Source organism: Paramisgurnus dabryanus, chromosome 18 (assembly GCF_030506205.2).
Source record: "Paramisgurnus dabryanus chromosome 18, PD_genome_1.1, whole genome shotgun sequence".
Lineage (NCBI taxonomy): Eukaryota > Metazoa > Chordata > Actinopteri > Cypriniformes > Cobitidae > Paramisgurnus > Paramisgurnus dabryanus.
The window spans coordinates 27,397,229-27,413,428 of NC_133354.1; the positions used below are offsets into that span (position 1 = coordinate 27,397,229).

A 16,200-nucleotide genomic window follows, 5' to 3' on the forward strand; every position below is an offset into this window, starting at 1 on the left:
GTGGTCAGCTGCTTTGCTCTGATTTTTTGATTTGTGGGACTTGATTTAAACAAACCCAACATTTTAAAACTTATTTTGTATTTAATCCATGTACAAAGCATGTATAGTGAGTTTGGCAGCTAGGGCTTTTAGATGAGTCGATTCAAGCAAGCATTGGTGGTTCAGTGGTAGAATTCTCGCCTGCCACGCGGGAGACCTGGGTCCGATTCCCGGCCAATGCAAGTGTGGCTTGTCCATTATGCTACTCTTGTAATGATGTACATGGCAGTTATATGGGATGGAGTGTGGTCAGCTGCTTTGCTCTGATTTTTTTGATTTGTGGGACTTGATTTCATGAAACTTAACATTTCAAAACTTGTTTTGTACTTAATCCATATACAAAGAATGTATACCGTAGTGAGTTTTGCAGCTAGGCTTTTAGATGAGCCCATTCAAGCAAGCATTGGTGGTTCAGTGGTAGAATTCTTGCCTCCCGCGCAAGAGACCCGGGTCCGATTCCCGGCCAATGCAAGTGTGGCTTGTCCATTATGCTACTCTTGTAATGATGTACATGGCAGTTATATGGGATGGAGTGTGGTCAGCTGCTTTGCTCTGATTTTTTTGATTTGTGAGACTTGATTTAAACAAACCCAACATTTTAAAACTTATTTTGTATTTAATCCATGTACAAAGCATAGTGAGTTTGGCAGCTAGGGCTTTTAGATGAGCCCATTCAAGCAAGCATTGGTGGTTCAGTGGTAGAATTCTCGCCTGCCACGCGGGAGACCCGGGTCCGATTCCCGGCCAATGCAAGTGTGGCTTGTCCATTATGCTCCTCCTGTAATGCTGTACAAGGCAGTCATATGGGATGGAGTGTGGTCAGCTGCTTTGCTCTGATCTTTTTGATTTGTGGTACTTGAAACTTAACATTTCAAAACTTGTTTTGTACTTAATCCATATACAAATAATGTATACCGTAGTGAGTTTTGCAGCTAGGCTTTTAGATGAGCCCATTCAAGCAAGCATTGGTGGTTCAGTGGTAGAATTCTTGCCTCCCACGCAAGAGACCCGGGTCCGATTCCCGGCCAATGCAATTGTGGCTTGTCCGTTATGCTACTCTTGTAATGCTGTACAAGGCAGTTATATGGGATGGAGTGTGGTCAGCTGCTTTGCTCTGATTTTTTTGATTTGTGGGACTTGATTTCATGAAACTTTACATTTCGAAACTCGTTTTCTACTTAATCCATGTACAAAGAATGTATAGTGAGTTTGGCAGCTAGGGCTTTTAGATGAGCCGATTCAAACCAGCATTGGTGGTTCAGTGGTAGAATTCTCGCCTGCCACGCGGGAGACCTGTGTCCGATTCCTGGCCAATGCAAGTGTGGCTTGTCCATTATGCTACTCTTGTAATGCTGTACAAGGCAGTTATAAGGGATGGAGTGTGGTTAGCTGCTTTGCTCTGATTTTTTTGATTTGTGGGACTTGATTTAAACAAACCCAACATTTTAAAACTTATTTTGTATTTAATCCATGTACAAAGCATGTATAGTGAGTTTGGCAGCTAGGGCTTTTAGATGAGCCCATTGAAGCAAGCATTGGTGGTTCAGTGGTAGAATTCTCGCCTCCCACGCGGGAGACCCGGGACCGATTCCCGGCCAATGCAAGTGTGTCTTGTACACTATGCTACTCTTGTAATGCTGTACAAGGCAGTTCTATGGGATGGAGTGTGGTCAGCTGCTATGATCTGATTTTTTTGATTTGTGGGACTTGATTTCATGAAACTTTACATTTCGAAACTTGTTTTCTACTTAATCCATGTACAAAGAATGTATAGTGAGTTTGGCAGCTAGGGCTTTTAGATGAGCCAAAACAAACAAGCATTGGTGGTTCAGTGGTAGAATTCTCGCCTGCCACGCGGGAGACCCGGGTCCGATTCCCGGCCAATGCAAGTGTGGCTTGTCCATTATGCTACTCTTGTAATGCTGTACAAGGCAGTTATATGGGATGGAGTGTGGTCAGCTGCTTTGCTCTGATTTTTTGATTTGTGGGACTTGATTTAAACAAACCCAACATTTTAAAACTTATTTTGTATTTAATCCATGTACAAAGCATGTATAGTGAGTTTGGCAGCTAGGGCTTTTAGATGAGCCGATTCAAGCAAGCATTGGTGGTTCAGTGGTAGAATTCTCGCCTGCCACGCGGGAGACCTGGGTCCGATTCCCGGCCAATGCAAGTGTGGCTTGTCCATTATGCTACTCTTGTAATGATGTACATGGCAGTTATATGGGATGGAGTGTGGTCAGCTGCTTTGCTCTGATTTTTTTGATTTGTGGGACTTGATTTCATGAAACTTAACATTTCAAAACTTGTTTTGTACTTAATCTATATACAAAGAATGTATACCGTAGTGAGTTTTGCAGCTAGGCTTTTAGATGAGCCCATTCAAGCAAGCATTGGTGGTTCAGTGGTAGAATTCTTGCCTCCCACGCAAGAGACCCGGGTCCGATTCCCGGCCAATGCAAGTGTGGCTTGTCCATTATGCTACTCTTGTAATGATGTACATGGCAGTTATATGGGATGGAGTGTGGTCAGCTGCTTTGCTCTGCTTTTTTTGATTTGTGAGACTTGATTTAAACAAACCCAACATTTTAAAACTTATTTTGTATTTAATCCATGTACAAAGCATGTATAGTGAGTTTGGCAGCTAGGGCTTTTAGATGAGCCCATTCAAGCAAGCATTGGTGGTTCAGTGGTAGAATTCTCGCCTGCCACGCGGGAGACCCGGGTCCGATTCCCGGCCAATGCAAGTGTGGCTTGTCCATTATGCTCCTCCTGTAATGCTGTACAAGGCAGTCATATGGGATGGAGTGTGGTCAGCTGCTTTGCTCTGATCTTTTTGATTTGTGGTACTTGATTTCATGAAACTTAACATTTCAAAACTTGTTTTGTACTTAATCCATATACAAATAATGTATACCGTAGTGAGTTTTGCAGCTAGGCTTTTAGATGAGCCCATTCAAGCAAGCATTGGTGGTTCAGTGGTAGAATTCTTGCCTCCCACGCAAGAGACCCGGGTCCGATTCCCGGCCAATGCAATTGTGGCTTGTCCGTTATGCTACTCTTGTAATGCTGTACAAGGCAGTTATATGGGATGGAGTGTGGTCAGCTGCTTTGCTCTGATTTTTTTGATTTGTGGGACTTGATTTCATGAAACTTTACATTTCGAAACTTGTTTTCTACTTAATCCATGTACAAAGAATGTATAGTGAGTTTGGCAGCTAGGGCTTTTAGATGAGCCCCTTCAAGCAAGCATTGGTGGTTCAGTGGTAGAATTCTCGCCTGCCACGCGGGAGACCCGGGTCCGATTCCCGGCCAATGCAAGTGTGGCTTGTCCATTATGCTACTCTTGTAATGCTGTACATGGCAGTTATATGGGATGGAGTGTGGTTAGCTGCTTTGCTCTGATTTTTTTGATTTGTGGGACTTGATTTAAACAAACCCAACATTTTAAAACTTATTTTGTATTTAATCCATGTACAAAGCATGTATAGTGAGTTTGGCAGCTAGGGCTTTTAGATGAGCCCATTCAAGCAAGCATTGGTGGTTCAGTGGTAGAATTCTCGCCTCCCACGCGGGAGACCCGGGACCGAATCCCGGCCAATGCAAGTGTGTCTTGTACACTATGCTACTCTTGTAATGCTGTACAAGGCAGTTCTATGGGATGGAGTGTGGTCAGCTGCTATGATCTGATTTTTTTGGTTTTGATTTGTGGGACTTGATTTCATGAAACTTTACATTTCGAAACTTGTTTTCTACTTAATCCATGTACAAAGAATGTATAGTGAGTTTGGCAGCTAGGGCTTTTAGATGAGCCAAAACAAACAAGCATTGGTGGTTCAGTGGTAGAATTCTCGCCTGCCACGCGGGAGACCCGGGTCCGATTCCCGGCCAATGCAAGTGTGGCTTGTCCATTATGCTACTCTTGTAATGCTGTACAAGGCAGTTATATGGGATGGAGTGTGGTCAGCTGCTTTGCTCTGATTTTTTGATTTGTGGGACTTGATTTAAACAAACCCAACATTTTAAAACTTATTTTGTATTTAATCCATGTACAAAGCATGTATAGTGAGTTTGGCAGCTAGGGCTTTTAGATGAGTCGATTCAAGCAAGCATTGGTGGTTCAGTGGTAGAATTCTCGCCTGCCACGCGGGAGACCTGGGTCCGATTCCCGGCCAATGCAAGTGTGGCTTGTCCATTATGCTACTCTTGTAATGATGTACATGGCAGTTATATGGGATGGAGTGTGGTCAGCTGCTTTGCTCTGATTTTTTTGATTTGTGGGACTTGATTTCATGAAACTTAACATTTCAAAACTTGTTTTGTACTTAATCCATATACAAAGAATGTATACCGTAGTGAGTTTTGCAGCTAGGCTTTTAGATGAGCCCATTCAAGCAAGCATTGGTGGTTCAGTGGTAGAATTCTTGCCTCCCGCGCAAGAGACCCGGGTCCGATTCCCGGCCAATGCAAGTGTGGCTTGTCCATTATGCTACTCTTGTAATGATGTACATGGCAGTTATATGGGATGGAGTGTGGTCAGCTGCTTTGCTCTGATTTTTTTGATTTGTGAGACTTGATTTAAACAAACCCAACATTTTAAAACTTATTTTGTATTTAATCCATGTACAAAGCATAGTGAGTTTGGCAGCTAGGGCTTTTAGATGAGCCCATTCAAGCAAGCATTGGTGGTTCAGTGGTAGAATTCTCGCCTGCCACGCGGGAGACCCGGGTCCGATTCCCGGCCAATGCAAGTGTGGCTTGTCCATTATGCTCCTCCTGTAATGCTGTACAAGGCAGTCATATGGGATGGAGTGTGGTCAGCTGCTTTGCTCTGATCTTTTTGATTTGTGGTACTTGAAACTTAACATTTCAAAACTTGTTTTGTACTTAATCCATATACAAATAATGTATACCGTAGTGAGTTTTGCAGCTAGGCTTTTAGATGAGCCCATTCAAGCAAGCATTGGTGGTTCAGTGGTAGAATTCTTGCCTCCCACGCAAGAGACCCGGGTCCGATTCCCGGCCAATGCAATTGTGGCTTGTCCGTTATGCTACTCTTGTAATGCTGTACAAGGCAGTTATATGGGATGGAGTGTGGTCAGCTGCTTTGCTCTGATTTTTTTGATTTGTGGGACTTGATTTCATGAAACTTTACATTTCGAAACTCGTTTTCTACTTAATCCATGTACAAAGAATGTATAGTGAGTTTGGCAGCTAGGGCTTTTAGATGAGCCGATTCAAACCAGCATTGGTGGTTCAGTGGTAGAATTCTCGCCTGCCACGCGGGAGACCTGTGTCCGATTCCTGGCCAATGCAAGTGTGGCTTGTCCATTATGCTACTCTTGTAATGCTGTACAAGGCAGTTATAAGGGATGGAGTGTGGTTAGCTGCTTTGCTCTGATTTTTTTGATTTGTGGGACTTGATTTAAACAAACCCAACATTTTAAAACTTATTTTGTATTTAATCCATGTACAAAGCATGTATAGTGAGTTTGGCAGCTAGGGCTTTTAGATGAACCCATTCAAGCAAGCATTGGTGGTTCAGTGGTAGAATTCTCGCCTGCCACGCGGGAGACCCGGGTCCGATTCCCGGCCAATGCAAGTGTGGCTTGTCCATTATGCCAGGGGTTTTCAAACTGGGGGCCGGGGCCGCGAGATGGTGCCAGGGGGGCCCCAGTTTTATGACATTTTATGAAATCCATTAATTTATCATGAATTCTGTGTAATTAAACCAAAAAAAATAAGGCTACTAACCAAAAGCACTACTTTTTTATATAATTTAATGTTTTTTTTATTAAAATGTTGAGTTTTAGAACAGTTTTTTGTCACAAATTTTCTTTGGGGGGCCGCAAAGGAATGCACTGTACACAAGGGGGGCCACACACTGATAAAGTTTGGGAACCACTGCATTATGCTACTCTTGTAATGCTGTACAAGGCAGTTCTATGGGATGGAGTGTGGTCAGCTGCTATGATCTGATTTTTTTGGTTTTGATTTGTGGGACTTGATTTCATGAAACTTTACATTTCGAAACTTGTTTTCTACTTAATCCATGTACAAAGAATGTATAGTGAGTTTGGCAGCTAGGGCTTTTAGATGAGCCAAAACAAACAAGCATTGGTGGTTCAGTGGTAGAATTCTCGCCTGCCACGCGGGAGACCCGGGTCCGATTCCCGGCCAATGCAAGTGTGGCTTGTCCATTATGCTACTCTTGTAATGCTGTACAAGGCAGTTATATGGGATGGAGTGTGGTCAGCTGCTTTGCTCTGATTTTTTGATTTGTGGGACTTTATTTAAACAAACCCAACATTTTAAAACTTATTTTGTATTTAATCCATGTACAAAGCATGTATAGTGAGTTTGGCAGCTAGGGCTTTTAGATGAGCCGATTCAAGCAAGCATTGGTGGTTCAGTGGTAGAATTCTCGCCTGCCACGCGGGAGACCCGGGTCCGATTCCCGGCCAATGCAAGTGTGGCTTGTCCATTATGCTACTCTTGTAATGATGTACATGGCAGTTATATGGGATGGAGTGTGGTCAGCTGCTTTGCTCTGATTTTTTTGATTTGTGGGACTTGATTTCATGAAACTTAACATTTCAAAACTTGTTTTGTACTTAATCCATATACAAAGAATGTATACCGTAGTGAGTTTTGCAGCTAGGCTTTTAGATGAGCCCATTCAAGCAAGCATTGGTGGTTCAGTGGTAGAATTCTTGCCTCCCACGCAAGAGACCCGGGTCCGATTCCCGGCCAATGCAATTGTGGCTTGTCCGTTATGCTACTCTTGTAATGCTGTACAAGGCAGTTATATGGGATGGAGTGTGGTCAGCTGCTTTGCTCTGATTTTTTTGATTTGTGGGACTTGATTTCATGAAACTTTACATTTCGAAACTTGTTTTCTACTTAATCCATGTACAAAGAATGTATAGTGAGTTTGGCAGCTAGGGCTTTTAGATGAGCCCCTTCAAGCAAGCATAGGTGGTTCAGTGGTAGAATTCTCGCCTGCCACGCGGGAGACCCGGGTCCGATTCCCGGCCAATGCAAGTGTGGCTTGTCCATTATGCTACTCTTGTAATGCTGTACAAGGCAGTTATAAGGGATGGAGTGTGGTTAGCTGCTTTGCTCTGATTTTTTTGATTTGTGGGACTTGATTTAAACAAACCCAACATTTTAAAACTTATTTTGTATTTAATCCATGTACAAAGCATGTATAGTGAGTTTGGCAGCTAGGGCTTTTAGATGAGCCCATTGAAGCAAGCATTGGTGGTTCAGTGGTAGAATTCTCGCCTCCCACGCGGGAGACCCGGGACCGATTCCCGGCCAATGCAAGTGTGTCTTGTACACTATGCTACTCTTGTAATGCTGTACAAGGCAGTTCTATGGGATGGAGTGTGGTCAGCTGCTATGATCTGATTTTTTTGGTTTTGATTTGTGGGACTTGATTTCATGAAAATTTACATTTCGAAACTTGTTTTCTACTTAATCCATGTACAAAGAATGTATAGTGAGTTTGGCAGCTAGGGCTTTTAGATGAGCCAAAACAAACAAGCATTGGTGGTTCAGTGGTAGAATTCTCGCCTGCCACGCGGGAGACCCGGGTCCGATTCCCGGCCAATGCAAGTGTGGCTTGTCCATTATGCTACTCTTGTAATGCTGTACAAGGCAGTTATATGGGATGGAGTGTGGTCAGCTGCTTTGCTCTGATTTTTTGATTTGTGGGACTTTATTTAAACAAACCCAACATTTTAAAACTTATTTTGTATTTAATCCATGTACAAAGCATGTATAGTGAGTTTGGCAGCTAGGGCTTTTAGATGAGCCGATTCAAGCAAGCATTGGTGGTTCAGTGGTAGAATTCTCGCCTGCCATGCGGGAGACCTGGGTCCGATTCCCGGCCAATGCAAGTGTGGCTTGTCCATTATGCTACTCTTGTAATGATGTACATGGCAGTTATATGGGATGGAGTGTGGTCAGCTGCTTTGCTGTGATTTTTTTGATTTGTGGGACTTGATTTCATGAAACTTAACATTTCAAAACTTGTTTTGTACTTAATCCATATACAAAGAATGTATACCGTAGTGAGTTTTGCAGCTAGGCTTTTAGATGAGCCCATTCAAGCAAGCATTGGTGGTTCAGTGGTAGAATTCTTGCCTCCCACGCAAGAGACCCGGGTCCGATTCCCGGCCAATGCAAGTGTGGCTTGTCCATTATGCTACTCTTGTAATGATGTACATGGCAGTTATATGGGATGGAGTGTGGTCAGCTGCTTTGCTCTGATTTTTTTGATTTGTGAGACTTGATTTAAACAAACCCAACATTTTAAAACTTATTTTGTATTTAATCCATGTACAAAGCATGTATAGTGAGTTTGGCAGCTAGGGCTTTTAGATGAGCCCATTCAAGCAAGCATTGGTGGTTCAGTGGTAGAATTCTCGCCTGCCACGCGGGAGACCCGGGTCCGATTCCCGGCCAATGCAAGTGTGGCTTGTCCATTATGCTCCTCCTGTAATGCTGTACAAGGCAGTCATATGGGATGGAGTGTGGTCAGCTGCTTTGCTCTGATCTTTTTGATTTGTGGTACTTGATTTCATGAAACTTAACATTTCAAAACTTGTTTTGTACTTAATCCATATACAAATAATGTATACCGTAGTGAGTTTTGCAGCTAGGCTTTTAGATGAGCCCATTCAAGCAAGCATTGGTGGTTCAGTGGTAGAATTCTTGCCTCCCACGCAAGAGACCCGGGTCCGATTCCCGGCCAATGCAATTGTGGCTTGTCCGTTATGCTACTCTTGTAATGCTGTACAAGGCAGTTATATGGGATGGAGTGTGGTCAGCTGCTTTGCTCTGATTTTTTTGATTTGTGGGACTTGATTTCATGAAACTTTACATTTCGAAACTTGTTTTCTACTTAATCCATGTACAAAGAATGTATAGTGAGTTTGGCAGCTAGGGCTTTTAGATGAGCCGATTCAAACCAGCATTGGTGGTTCAGTGGTAGAATTCTCGCCTGCCACGCGGGAGACCTGTGTCCGATTCCTGGCCAATGCAAGTGTGGCTTGTCCATTATGCTACTCTTGTAATGCTGTACAAGGCAGTTATAAGGGATGGAGTGTGGTTAGCTGCTTTGCTCTGATTTTTTTGATTTGTGGGACTTGATTTAAACAAACCCAACATTTTAAAACTTATTTTGTATTTAATCCATGTACAAAGCATGTATAGTGAGTTTGGCAGCTAGGGCTTTTAGATGAACCCATTCAAGCAAGCATTGGTGGTTCAGTGGTAGAATTCTCGCCTGCCACGCGGGAGACCCGGGTCCGATTCCCGGCCAATGCAAGTGTGGCTTGTCCATTATGCTACTCTTGTAATGCTGTACAAGGCAGTTCTATGGGATGGAGTGTGGTCAGCTGCTATGATCTGATTTTTTTGGTTTGTGGTACTTGATTTCATGAAACTTAACATTTCAAAACTTGTTTTGTACTTAATCCATATACAAATAATGTATACCGTAGTGAGTTTTGCAGCTAGGCTTTTAGATGAGCCCATTCAAGCAAGCATTGGTGGTTCAGTGGTAGAATTCTTGCCTCCCACGCAAGAGACCCGGGTCCGATTCCCGGCCAATGCAATTGTGGCTTGTCCGTTATGCTACTCTTGTAATGCTGTACAAGGCAGTTATATGGGATGGAGTGTGGTCAGCTGCTTTGCGCTGACTTTTTTGATTTGTGGGACTTGATTTCATGAAACTTTACATTTCGAAACTTGTTTTCTACTTAATCCATGTACAAAGAATGTATAGTGAGTTTGGCAGCTAGGGCTTTTAGATGAGCCAAAACATACAAGCATTGGTGGTTCAGTGGTAGAATTCTCGCCTGCCACGCGGGAGACCCGGGTCCGATTCCCGGCCAATGCAAGTGTGGCTTGTCCATTATGCTACTCTTGTAATGCTGTACAAGGCAGTTATATGGGATGGAGTGTGGTCAGCTGCTTTGCTCTGATTTTTTGATTTGTGGGACTTGATTTAAACAAACCCAACATTTTAAAACTTATTTTGTATTTAATCCATGTACAAAGCATGTATAGTGAGTTTGGCAGCTAGGGCTTTTAGATGAGCCGATTCAAGCAAGCATTGGTGGTTCAGTGGTAGAATTCTCGCCTGCCACGCGGGAGACCTGGGTCCGATTCCCGGCCAATGCAAGTGTGGCTTGTCCATTATGCTACTCTTGTAATGATGTACATGGCAGTTATATGGGATGGAGTGTGGTCAGCTGCTTTGCTGTGATTTTTTTGATTTGTGGGACTTGATTTCATGAAACTTAACATTTCAAAACTTGTTTTGTACTTAATCCATATACAAAGAATGTATACCGTAGTGAGTTTTGCAGCTAGGCTTTTAGATGAGCCCATTCAAGCAAGCATTGGTGGTTCAGTGGTAGAATTCTTGCCTCCCACGCAAGAGACCCGGGTCCGATTCCCGGCCAATGCAAGTGTGGCTTGTCCATTATGCTACTCTTGTAATGATGTACATGGCAGTTATATGGGATGGAGTGTGGTCAGCTGCTTTGCTCTGATTTTTTTGATTTGTGAGACTTGATTTAAACAAACCCAACATTTTAAAACTTATTTTGTATTTAATCCATGTACAAAGCATGTATAGTGAGTTTGGCAGCTAGGGCTTTTAGATGAGCCCATTCAAGCAAGCATTGGTGGTTCAGTGGTAGAATTCTCGCCTGCCACGCGGGAGACCCGGGTCCGATTCCCGGCCAATGCAAGTGTGGCTTGTCCATTATGCTCCTCCTGTAATGCTGTACAAGGCAGTCATATGGGATGGAGTGTGGTCAGCTGCTTTGCTCTGATCTTTTTGATTTGTGGTACTTGATTTCATGAAACTTAACATTTCAAAACTTGTTTTGTACTTAATCCATATACAAATAATGTATACCGTAGTGAGTTTTGCAGCTAGGCTTTTAGATGAGCCCATTCAAGCAAGCATTGGTGGTTCAGTGGTAGAATTCTTGCCTCCCACGCAAGAGACCCGGGTCCGATTCCCGGCCAATGCAATTGTGGCTTGTCCGTTATGCTACTCTTGTAATGCTGTACAAGGCAGTTATATGGGATGGAGTGTGGTCAGCTGCTTTGCTCTGATTTTTTTGATTTGTGGGACTTGATTTCATGAAACTTTACATTTCGAAACTTGTTTTCTACTTAATCCATGTACAAAGAATGTATAGTGAGTTTGGCAGCTAGGGCTTTTAGATGAGCCGATTCAAACCAGCATTGGTGGTTCAGTGGTAGAATTGTCGCCTGCCACGCGGGAGACCTGTGTCCGATTCCTGGCCAATGCAAGTGTGGCTTGTCCATTATGCTACTCTTGTAATGCTGTACAAGGCAGTTATAAGGGATGGAGTGTGGTTAGCTGCTTTGCTCTGATTTTTTTGATTTGTGGGACTTGATTTAAACAAACCCAACATTTTAAAACTTATTTTGTATTTAATCCATGTACAAAGCATGTATAGTGAGTTTGGCAGCTAGGGCTTTTAGATGAACCCATTCAAGCAAGCATTGGTGGTTCAGTGGTAGAATTCTCGCCTGCCACGCGGGAGACCCGGGTCCGATTCCCGGCCAATGCAAGTGTGGCTTGTCCATTATGCCAGGGGTTTTCAAACTGGGGGCCGGGGCCCCCAGGGGGGCCGCGAGATGGTGCCAGGGGGGCCCCAGTTTTATGACATGTTATGAAATCCATTAATTTATCATGAATTCTGTGTAATTAAACCTAAAAAAATAAGGCTACTAACCAAAAGCACTACTTTTTTATATAATTTAATGTTTTTTTTATTAAAATGTTGAGTTTTAGAACAGTTTTTTGTCACAAATTTTCTTTGGGGGGCCGCAAAGGAATGCACTGTACACAAGGGGGGCCACACACTGATAAAGTTTGGGAACCACTGCATTATGCTACTCTTGTAATGCTGTACAAGGCAGTTCTATGGGATGGAGTGTGGTCAGCTGCTATGATCTGATTTTTTTGGTTTTGATTTGTGGGACTTGATTTCATGAAACTTTACATTTCGAAACTTGTTTTCTACTTAATCCATGTACAAAGAATGTATAGTGAGTTTGGCAGCTAGGGCTTTTAGATGAGCCAAAACAAACAAGCATTGGTGGTTCAGTGGTAGAATTCTCGCCTGCCACGCGGGAGACCCGGGTCCGATTCCCGGCCAATGCAAGTGTGGCTTGTCCATTATGCTACTCTTGTAATGCTGTACAAGGCAGTTATATGGGATGGAGTGTGGTCAGCTGCTTTGCTCTGATTTTTTGATTTGTGGGACTTGATTTAAACAAACCCAACATTTTAAAACTTATTTTGTATTTAATCCATGTACAAAGCATGTATAGTGAGTTTGGCAGCTAGGGCTTTTAGATGAGCCGATTCAAGCAAGCATTGGTGGTTCAGTGGTAGAATTCTCGCCTGCCACGCGGGAGACCTGGGTCCGATTCCCGGCCAATGCAAGTGTGGCTTGTCCATTATGCTCCTCCTGTAATGCTGTACAAGGCAGTCATATGGGATGGAGTGTGGTCAGCTGCTTTGCTCTGATCTTTTTGATTTGTGGTACTTGATTTCATGAAACTTAACATTTCAAAACTTGTTTTGTACTTAATCCATATACAAATAATGTATACCGTAGTGAGTTTTGCAGCTAGGCTTTTAGATGAGCCCATTCAAGCAAGCATTGGTGGTTCAGTGGTAGAATTCTTGCCTCCCACGCAAGAGACCCGGGTCCGATTCCCGGCCAATGCAATTGTGGCTTGTCCGTTATGCTACTCTTGTAATGCTGTACAAGGCAGTTATATGGGATGGAGTGTGGTCAGCTGCTTTGCTCTGATTTTTTTGATTTGTGGGACTTGATTTCATGAAACTTTACATTTCGAAACTTGTTTTCTACTTAATCCATGTACAAAGAATGTATAGTGAGTTTGGCAGCTAGGGCTTTTAGATGAGCCCCTTCAAGCAAGCATTGGTGGTTCAGTGGTAGAATTCTCGCCTGCCACGCGGGAGACCCGGGTCCGATTCCCGGCCAATGCAAGTGTGGCTTGTCCATTATGCTACTCTTGTAATGCTGTACAAGGCAGTTATAAGGGATGGAGTGTGGTTAGCTGCTTTGCTCTGATTTTTTTGATTTGTGGGACTTGATTTAAACAAACCCAACATTTTAAAACTTATTTTGTATTTAATCCATGTACAAAGCATGTATAGTGAGTTTGGCAGCTAGGGCTTTTAGATGAGCCCATTGAAGCAAGCATTGGTGGTTCAGTGGTAGAATTCTCGCCTCCCACGCGGGAGACCCGGGACCGATTCCCGGCCAATGCAAGTGTGTCTTGTACACTATGCTACTCTTGTAATGCTGTACAAGGCAGTTCTATGGGATGGAGTGTGGTCAGCTGCTATGATCTGATTTTTTTGGTTTTGATTTGTGGGACTTGATTTCATGAAACTTTACATTTCGAAACTTGTTTTCTACTTAATCCATGTACAAAGAATGTATAGTGAGTTTGGCAGCTAGGGCTTTTAGATGAGCCAAAACAAACAAGCATTGGTGGTTCAGTGGTAGAATTCTCGCCTGCCACGCGGGAGACCCGGGTCCGATTCCCGGCCAATGCAAGTGTGGCTTGTCCATTATGCTACTCTTGTAATGCTGTACAAGGCAGTTATATGGGATGGAGTGTGGTCAGCTGCTTTGCTCAGTTTTTTTGATTTGTGGGACTTGATTTAAACAAACCCAACATTTTAAAACTTATTTTGTATTTAATCCATGTACAAAGCATGTATAGTGAGTTTGGCAGCTAGGGCTTTTAGATGAGCCGATTCAAGCAAGCATTGGTGGTTCAGTGGTAGAATTCTCGCCTGCCACGCGGGAGACCTGGGTCCGATTCCCGGCCAATGCAAGTGTGGCTTGTCCATTATGCTACTCTTGTAATGATGTACATGGCAGTTATATGGGATGGAGTGTGGTCAGCTGCTTTGCTCTGATTTTTTTGATTTGTGGGACTTGATTTCATGAAACTTAACATTTCAAAACTTGTTTTGTACTTAATCCATATACAAAGAATGTATACCGTAGTGAGTTTTGCAGCTAGGCTTTTAGATGAGCCCATTCAAGCAAGCATTGGTGGTTCAGTGGTAGAATTCTTGCCTCCCACGCAAGAGACCCGGGTCCGATTCCCGGCCAATGCAAGTGTGGCTTGTCCATTATGCTACTCTTGTAATGATGTACATGGCAGTTATATGGGATGGAGTGTGGTCAGCTGCTTTGCTCTGATTTTTTTGATTTGTGAGACTTGATTTAAACAAACCCAACATTTTAAAACTTATTTTGTATTTAATCCATGTACAAAGCATGTATAGTGAGTTTGGCAGCTAGGGCTTTTAGATGAGCCCATTCAAGCAAGCATTGGTGGTTCAGTGGTAGAACTCTCGCCTGCCACGCGGGAGACCCGGGTCCGATTCCTGGCCAATGCAAGTGTGGCTTGTCCATTATGCTCCTCCTGTAATGCTGTACAAGGCAGTCATATGGGATGGAGTGTGGTCACCTGCTTTGCTCTGATCTTTTTGATTTGTGGTACTTGATTTCATGAAACTTAACATTTCAAAACTTGTTTTGTACTTAATCCATATACAAATAATGTATACCGTAGTGAGTTTTGCAGCTAGGCTTTTAGATGAGCCCATTCAAGCAAGCATTGGTGGTTCAGTGGTAGAATTCTCGCCTCCCACGCAAGAGACCCGGGTCCGATTCCCGGCCAATGCAATTGTGGCTTGTCCGTTATGCTACTCTTGTAATGCTGTACAAGGCAGTTATATGGGATGGAGTGTGGTCAGCTGCTTTGCTCTGATTTTTTTGATTTGTGGGACTTGATTTCATGAAACTTAACATTTCAAAACTTGTTTTGTACTTAGTCCATATACAAAGAATGTATACCGTAGTGAGTTTTGCAGCTAGGCTTTTAGATGAGCCCATTCAAGCAAGCATTGGTGGTTCAGTGGTAGAATTCTTGCCTCCCACGCAAGAGACCCGGTTCCGATTCCCGGCCAATGCAAGTGTGGCTTGTCCATTATGCTACTCTTGTAAATGAGTAACAAGGCAGTTATATGGGATGGAGTGTGGTTAGCTGCTTTGCTCTGATTTTTTTGATTTGTGGGACTTGATTTAAACAAACCCAACAATTTAAAACTTATTTTGTATTTAATCCATGTACAAAGCATGTATAGTGAGTTTGGCAGCTAGGGCTTTTAGATTAACCCATTCAAGCAAGCATTGGTGGTTCAGTGGTAGAATTCTCGCCTGCCACGCGGGAGACCCGGGTCCGATTCCCGGCCAATGCAAGTGTGGCTTGTCCATTATGCTACTCTTGTAATGCTGTACAAGGCAGTTATATGGGATGGAGTGTGGTCAGCTGCTTTGCTCTGATTTTTTTGATTTGTGGGACTTGATTTCATGAAACTTTACATTTCGAAACTTGTTTTCTACTTAATCCATGTACAAAGAATGTATAGTGAGTTTGGCAGCTAGGGCTTTTAGATGAGCCGATTCAAACAAGCATTGGTGGTTCAGTGGTAGAATTCTCGCCTGCCACGCAGGAGACCCGGGTCCGATTCCCGGCCAATGCAAGTGTGGCTTGTCCATTATGCTACTCTTGTAATGCTGTACAAGGCAGTTATATGGGATGGAGTGCGGTCAGCTCCTTTGCTCTGATTTTTTTTATTTGATTTGTGGGACTTGATTTCATGAAACTTAACATTTCAAAACTTGTTTTGTACTTAGTCCATATACAAAGAATGTATACCGTAGTGAGTTTTGCAGCTAGGCTTTTAGATGAGCCCATTCAAGCAAGCATTGGTGGTTCAGTGGTAGAATTCTTGCCTCCCACGCAAGAGACCCGGTTCCGATTCATGGCCAATGCAAGTGTGGCTTGTCCATTATGCTACTCTTGTAAATGAGTAACAAGGCAGTTATATGGGATGGAGTGTGGTCAGCTGCTATGATCTGATTTTTTTGGTTTTGATTTGTGGGACTTGATTTCATGAAACTTTATATTTCGAAACTTGTTTTCTACTTAATCCATGTACAAAGAATGTATAGTGAGTTTGGCAGCTAGGGCTTTTAG

The 16,200-nt window shown here is 43.1% G+C and overlaps 49 non-coding genes across 49 annotated transcripts; all 49 read left to right on the plus strand.

The window, feature by feature from the left end:
- The first annotated feature begins 150 nt into the window (after positions 1-150).
- Positions 151-221, plus strand: trnag-gcc (transfer RNA glycine (anticodon GCC)). Its single transcript has one exon. It is a non-coding gene; the product is annotated as a tRNA-Gly (tRNA).
- A 218-nt stretch (positions 222-439) lies between these two features.
- On the plus strand, positions 440-510 carry trnag-ccc (transfer RNA glycine (anticodon CCC)). Its single transcript has one exon. It is a non-coding gene; the product is annotated as a tRNA-Gly (tRNA).
- Positions 511-720: 210 nt separating this feature from the next.
- On the plus strand, positions 721-791 carry trnag-gcc (transfer RNA glycine (anticodon GCC)). The gene has a single exon. It is a non-coding gene; the product is annotated as a tRNA-Gly (tRNA).
- Positions 792-1,001: 210 nt separating this feature from the next.
- Positions 1,002-1,072, plus strand: trnag-ccc (transfer RNA glycine (anticodon CCC)). The gene has a single exon. It is a non-coding gene; the product is annotated as a tRNA-Gly (tRNA).
- Positions 1,073-1,571: 499 nt separating this feature from the next.
- Positions 1,572-1,642, plus strand: trnag-ccc (transfer RNA glycine (anticodon CCC)). Its single transcript has one exon. It is a non-coding gene; the product is annotated as a tRNA-Gly (tRNA).
- A 214-nt stretch (positions 1,643-1,856) lies between these two features.
- On the plus strand, positions 1,857-1,927 carry trnag-gcc (transfer RNA glycine (anticodon GCC)). The gene has a single exon. It is a non-coding gene; the product is annotated as a tRNA-Gly (tRNA).
- A 213-nt stretch (positions 1,928-2,140) lies between these two features.
- Positions 2,141-2,211, plus strand: trnag-gcc (transfer RNA glycine (anticodon GCC)). The gene has a single exon. It is a non-coding gene; the product is annotated as a tRNA-Gly (tRNA).
- Positions 2,212-2,429: 218 nt separating this feature from the next.
- On the plus strand, positions 2,430-2,500 carry trnag-ccc (transfer RNA glycine (anticodon CCC)). The gene has a single exon. It is a non-coding gene; the product is annotated as a tRNA-Gly (tRNA).
- Positions 2,501-2,714: 214 nt separating this feature from the next.
- On the plus strand, positions 2,715-2,785 carry trnag-gcc (transfer RNA glycine (anticodon GCC)). The gene has a single exon. It is a non-coding gene; the product is annotated as a tRNA-Gly (tRNA).
- Positions 2,786-3,003: 218 nt separating this feature from the next.
- Positions 3,004-3,074, plus strand: trnag-ccc (transfer RNA glycine (anticodon CCC)). Its single transcript has one exon. It is a non-coding gene; the product is annotated as a tRNA-Gly (tRNA).
- A 214-nt stretch (positions 3,075-3,288) lies between these two features.
- On the plus strand, positions 3,289-3,359 carry trnag-gcc (transfer RNA glycine (anticodon GCC)). The gene has a single exon. It is a non-coding gene; the product is annotated as a tRNA-Gly (tRNA).
- Positions 3,360-3,573: 214 nt separating this feature from the next.
- trnag-ccc (transfer RNA glycine (anticodon CCC)) lies at positions 3,574-3,644 on the plus strand. Its single transcript has one exon. It is a non-coding gene; the product is annotated as a tRNA-Gly (tRNA).
- Positions 3,645-3,864: 220 nt separating this feature from the next.
- trnag-gcc (transfer RNA glycine (anticodon GCC)) lies at positions 3,865-3,935 on the plus strand. Its single transcript has one exon. It is a non-coding gene; the product is annotated as a tRNA-Gly (tRNA).
- A 213-nt stretch (positions 3,936-4,148) lies between these two features.
- On the plus strand, positions 4,149-4,219 carry trnag-gcc (transfer RNA glycine (anticodon GCC)). The gene has a single exon. It is a non-coding gene; the product is annotated as a tRNA-Gly (tRNA).
- Positions 4,220-4,437: 218 nt separating this feature from the next.
- Positions 4,438-4,508, plus strand: trnag-ccc (transfer RNA glycine (anticodon CCC)). Its single transcript has one exon. It is a non-coding gene; the product is annotated as a tRNA-Gly (tRNA).
- Positions 4,509-4,718: 210 nt separating this feature from the next.
- On the plus strand, positions 4,719-4,789 carry trnag-gcc (transfer RNA glycine (anticodon GCC)). Its single transcript has one exon. It is a non-coding gene; the product is annotated as a tRNA-Gly (tRNA).
- A 210-nt stretch (positions 4,790-4,999) lies between these two features.
- Positions 5,000-5,070, plus strand: trnag-ccc (transfer RNA glycine (anticodon CCC)). The gene has a single exon. It is a non-coding gene; the product is annotated as a tRNA-Gly (tRNA).
- Positions 5,071-5,569: 499 nt separating this feature from the next.
- On the plus strand, positions 5,570-5,640 carry trnag-gcc (transfer RNA glycine (anticodon GCC)). The gene has a single exon. It is a non-coding gene; the product is annotated as a tRNA-Gly (tRNA).
- A 513-nt stretch (positions 5,641-6,153) lies between these two features.
- Positions 6,154-6,224, plus strand: trnag-gcc (transfer RNA glycine (anticodon GCC)). Its single transcript has one exon. It is a non-coding gene; the product is annotated as a tRNA-Gly (tRNA).
- Positions 6,225-6,437: 213 nt separating this feature from the next.
- trnag-gcc (transfer RNA glycine (anticodon GCC)) lies at positions 6,438-6,508 on the plus strand. The gene has a single exon. It is a non-coding gene; the product is annotated as a tRNA-Gly (tRNA).
- A 218-nt stretch (positions 6,509-6,726) lies between these two features.
- trnag-ccc (transfer RNA glycine (anticodon CCC)) lies at positions 6,727-6,797 on the plus strand. The gene has a single exon. It is a non-coding gene; the product is annotated as a tRNA-Gly (tRNA).
- Positions 6,798-7,011: 214 nt separating this feature from the next.
- Positions 7,012-7,082, plus strand: trnag-gcc (transfer RNA glycine (anticodon GCC)). The gene has a single exon. It is a non-coding gene; the product is annotated as a tRNA-Gly (tRNA).
- Positions 7,083-7,296: 214 nt separating this feature from the next.
- On the plus strand, positions 7,297-7,367 carry trnag-ccc (transfer RNA glycine (anticodon CCC)). The gene has a single exon. It is a non-coding gene; the product is annotated as a tRNA-Gly (tRNA).
- Positions 7,368-7,587: 220 nt separating this feature from the next.
- Positions 7,588-7,658, plus strand: trnag-gcc (transfer RNA glycine (anticodon GCC)). Its single transcript has one exon. It is a non-coding gene; the product is annotated as a tRNA-Gly (tRNA).
- A 213-nt stretch (positions 7,659-7,871) lies between these two features.
- trnag-gcc (transfer RNA glycine (anticodon GCC)) lies at positions 7,872-7,942 on the plus strand. Its single transcript has one exon. It is a non-coding gene; the product is annotated as a tRNA-Gly (tRNA).
- Positions 7,943-8,160: 218 nt separating this feature from the next.
- Positions 8,161-8,231, plus strand: trnag-ccc (transfer RNA glycine (anticodon CCC)). Its single transcript has one exon. It is a non-coding gene; the product is annotated as a tRNA-Gly (tRNA).
- A 214-nt stretch (positions 8,232-8,445) lies between these two features.
- trnag-gcc (transfer RNA glycine (anticodon GCC)) lies at positions 8,446-8,516 on the plus strand. The gene has a single exon. It is a non-coding gene; the product is annotated as a tRNA-Gly (tRNA).
- Positions 8,517-8,734: 218 nt separating this feature from the next.
- trnag-ccc (transfer RNA glycine (anticodon CCC)) lies at positions 8,735-8,805 on the plus strand. Its single transcript has one exon. It is a non-coding gene; the product is annotated as a tRNA-Gly (tRNA).
- Positions 8,806-9,304: 499 nt separating this feature from the next.
- trnag-gcc (transfer RNA glycine (anticodon GCC)) lies at positions 9,305-9,375 on the plus strand. Its single transcript has one exon. It is a non-coding gene; the product is annotated as a tRNA-Gly (tRNA).
- A 218-nt stretch (positions 9,376-9,593) lies between these two features.
- On the plus strand, positions 9,594-9,664 carry trnag-ccc (transfer RNA glycine (anticodon CCC)). The gene has a single exon. It is a non-coding gene; the product is annotated as a tRNA-Gly (tRNA).
- Positions 9,665-9,878: 214 nt separating this feature from the next.
- trnag-gcc (transfer RNA glycine (anticodon GCC)) lies at positions 9,879-9,949 on the plus strand. The gene has a single exon. It is a non-coding gene; the product is annotated as a tRNA-Gly (tRNA).
- A 213-nt stretch (positions 9,950-10,162) lies between these two features.
- On the plus strand, positions 10,163-10,233 carry trnag-gcc (transfer RNA glycine (anticodon GCC)). The gene has a single exon. It is a non-coding gene; the product is annotated as a tRNA-Gly (tRNA).
- A 218-nt stretch (positions 10,234-10,451) lies between these two features.
- Positions 10,452-10,522, plus strand: trnag-ccc (transfer RNA glycine (anticodon CCC)). Its single transcript has one exon. It is a non-coding gene; the product is annotated as a tRNA-Gly (tRNA).
- A 214-nt stretch (positions 10,523-10,736) lies between these two features.
- Positions 10,737-10,807, plus strand: trnag-gcc (transfer RNA glycine (anticodon GCC)). The gene has a single exon. It is a non-coding gene; the product is annotated as a tRNA-Gly (tRNA).
- Positions 10,808-11,025: 218 nt separating this feature from the next.
- Positions 11,026-11,096, plus strand: trnag-ccc (transfer RNA glycine (anticodon CCC)). The gene has a single exon. It is a non-coding gene; the product is annotated as a tRNA-Gly (tRNA).
- A 499-nt stretch (positions 11,097-11,595) lies between these two features.
- trnag-gcc (transfer RNA glycine (anticodon GCC)) lies at positions 11,596-11,666 on the plus strand. The gene has a single exon. It is a non-coding gene; the product is annotated as a tRNA-Gly (tRNA).
- A 525-nt stretch (positions 11,667-12,191) lies between these two features.
- trnag-gcc (transfer RNA glycine (anticodon GCC)) lies at positions 12,192-12,262 on the plus strand. Its single transcript has one exon. It is a non-coding gene; the product is annotated as a tRNA-Gly (tRNA).
- Positions 12,263-12,475: 213 nt separating this feature from the next.
- Positions 12,476-12,546, plus strand: trnag-gcc (transfer RNA glycine (anticodon GCC)). Its single transcript has one exon. It is a non-coding gene; the product is annotated as a tRNA-Gly (tRNA).
- A 218-nt stretch (positions 12,547-12,764) lies between these two features.
- Positions 12,765-12,835, plus strand: trnag-ccc (transfer RNA glycine (anticodon CCC)). Its single transcript has one exon. It is a non-coding gene; the product is annotated as a tRNA-Gly (tRNA).
- Positions 12,836-13,049: 214 nt separating this feature from the next.
- On the plus strand, positions 13,050-13,120 carry trnag-gcc (transfer RNA glycine (anticodon GCC)). Its single transcript has one exon. It is a non-coding gene; the product is annotated as a tRNA-Gly (tRNA).
- Positions 13,121-13,334: 214 nt separating this feature from the next.
- trnag-ccc (transfer RNA glycine (anticodon CCC)) lies at positions 13,335-13,405 on the plus strand. The gene has a single exon. It is a non-coding gene; the product is annotated as a tRNA-Gly (tRNA).
- A 220-nt stretch (positions 13,406-13,625) lies between these two features.
- On the plus strand, positions 13,626-13,696 carry trnag-gcc (transfer RNA glycine (anticodon GCC)). The gene has a single exon. It is a non-coding gene; the product is annotated as a tRNA-Gly (tRNA).
- Positions 13,697-13,909: 213 nt separating this feature from the next.
- On the plus strand, positions 13,910-13,980 carry trnag-gcc (transfer RNA glycine (anticodon GCC)). The gene has a single exon. It is a non-coding gene; the product is annotated as a tRNA-Gly (tRNA).
- A 218-nt stretch (positions 13,981-14,198) lies between these two features.
- trnag-ccc (transfer RNA glycine (anticodon CCC)) lies at positions 14,199-14,269 on the plus strand. Its single transcript has one exon. It is a non-coding gene; the product is annotated as a tRNA-Gly (tRNA).
- A 214-nt stretch (positions 14,270-14,483) lies between these two features.
- Positions 14,484-14,554, plus strand: trnag-gcc (transfer RNA glycine (anticodon GCC)). Its single transcript has one exon. It is a non-coding gene; the product is annotated as a tRNA-Gly (tRNA).
- A 218-nt stretch (positions 14,555-14,772) lies between these two features.
- Positions 14,773-14,843, plus strand: trnag-ccc (transfer RNA glycine (anticodon CCC)). Its single transcript has one exon. It is a non-coding gene; the product is annotated as a tRNA-Gly (tRNA).
- A 218-nt stretch (positions 14,844-15,061) lies between these two features.
- On the plus strand, positions 15,062-15,132 carry trnag-ccc (transfer RNA glycine (anticodon CCC)). Its single transcript has one exon. It is a non-coding gene; the product is annotated as a tRNA-Gly (tRNA).
- Positions 15,133-15,347: 215 nt separating this feature from the next.
- On the plus strand, positions 15,348-15,418 carry trnag-gcc (transfer RNA glycine (anticodon GCC)). Its single transcript has one exon. It is a non-coding gene; the product is annotated as a tRNA-Gly (tRNA).
- Positions 15,419-15,632: 214 nt separating this feature from the next.
- trnag-gcc (transfer RNA glycine (anticodon GCC)) lies at positions 15,633-15,703 on the plus strand. Its single transcript has one exon. It is a non-coding gene; the product is annotated as a tRNA-Gly (tRNA).
- Positions 15,704-16,200: the final 497 nt, after the last annotated feature.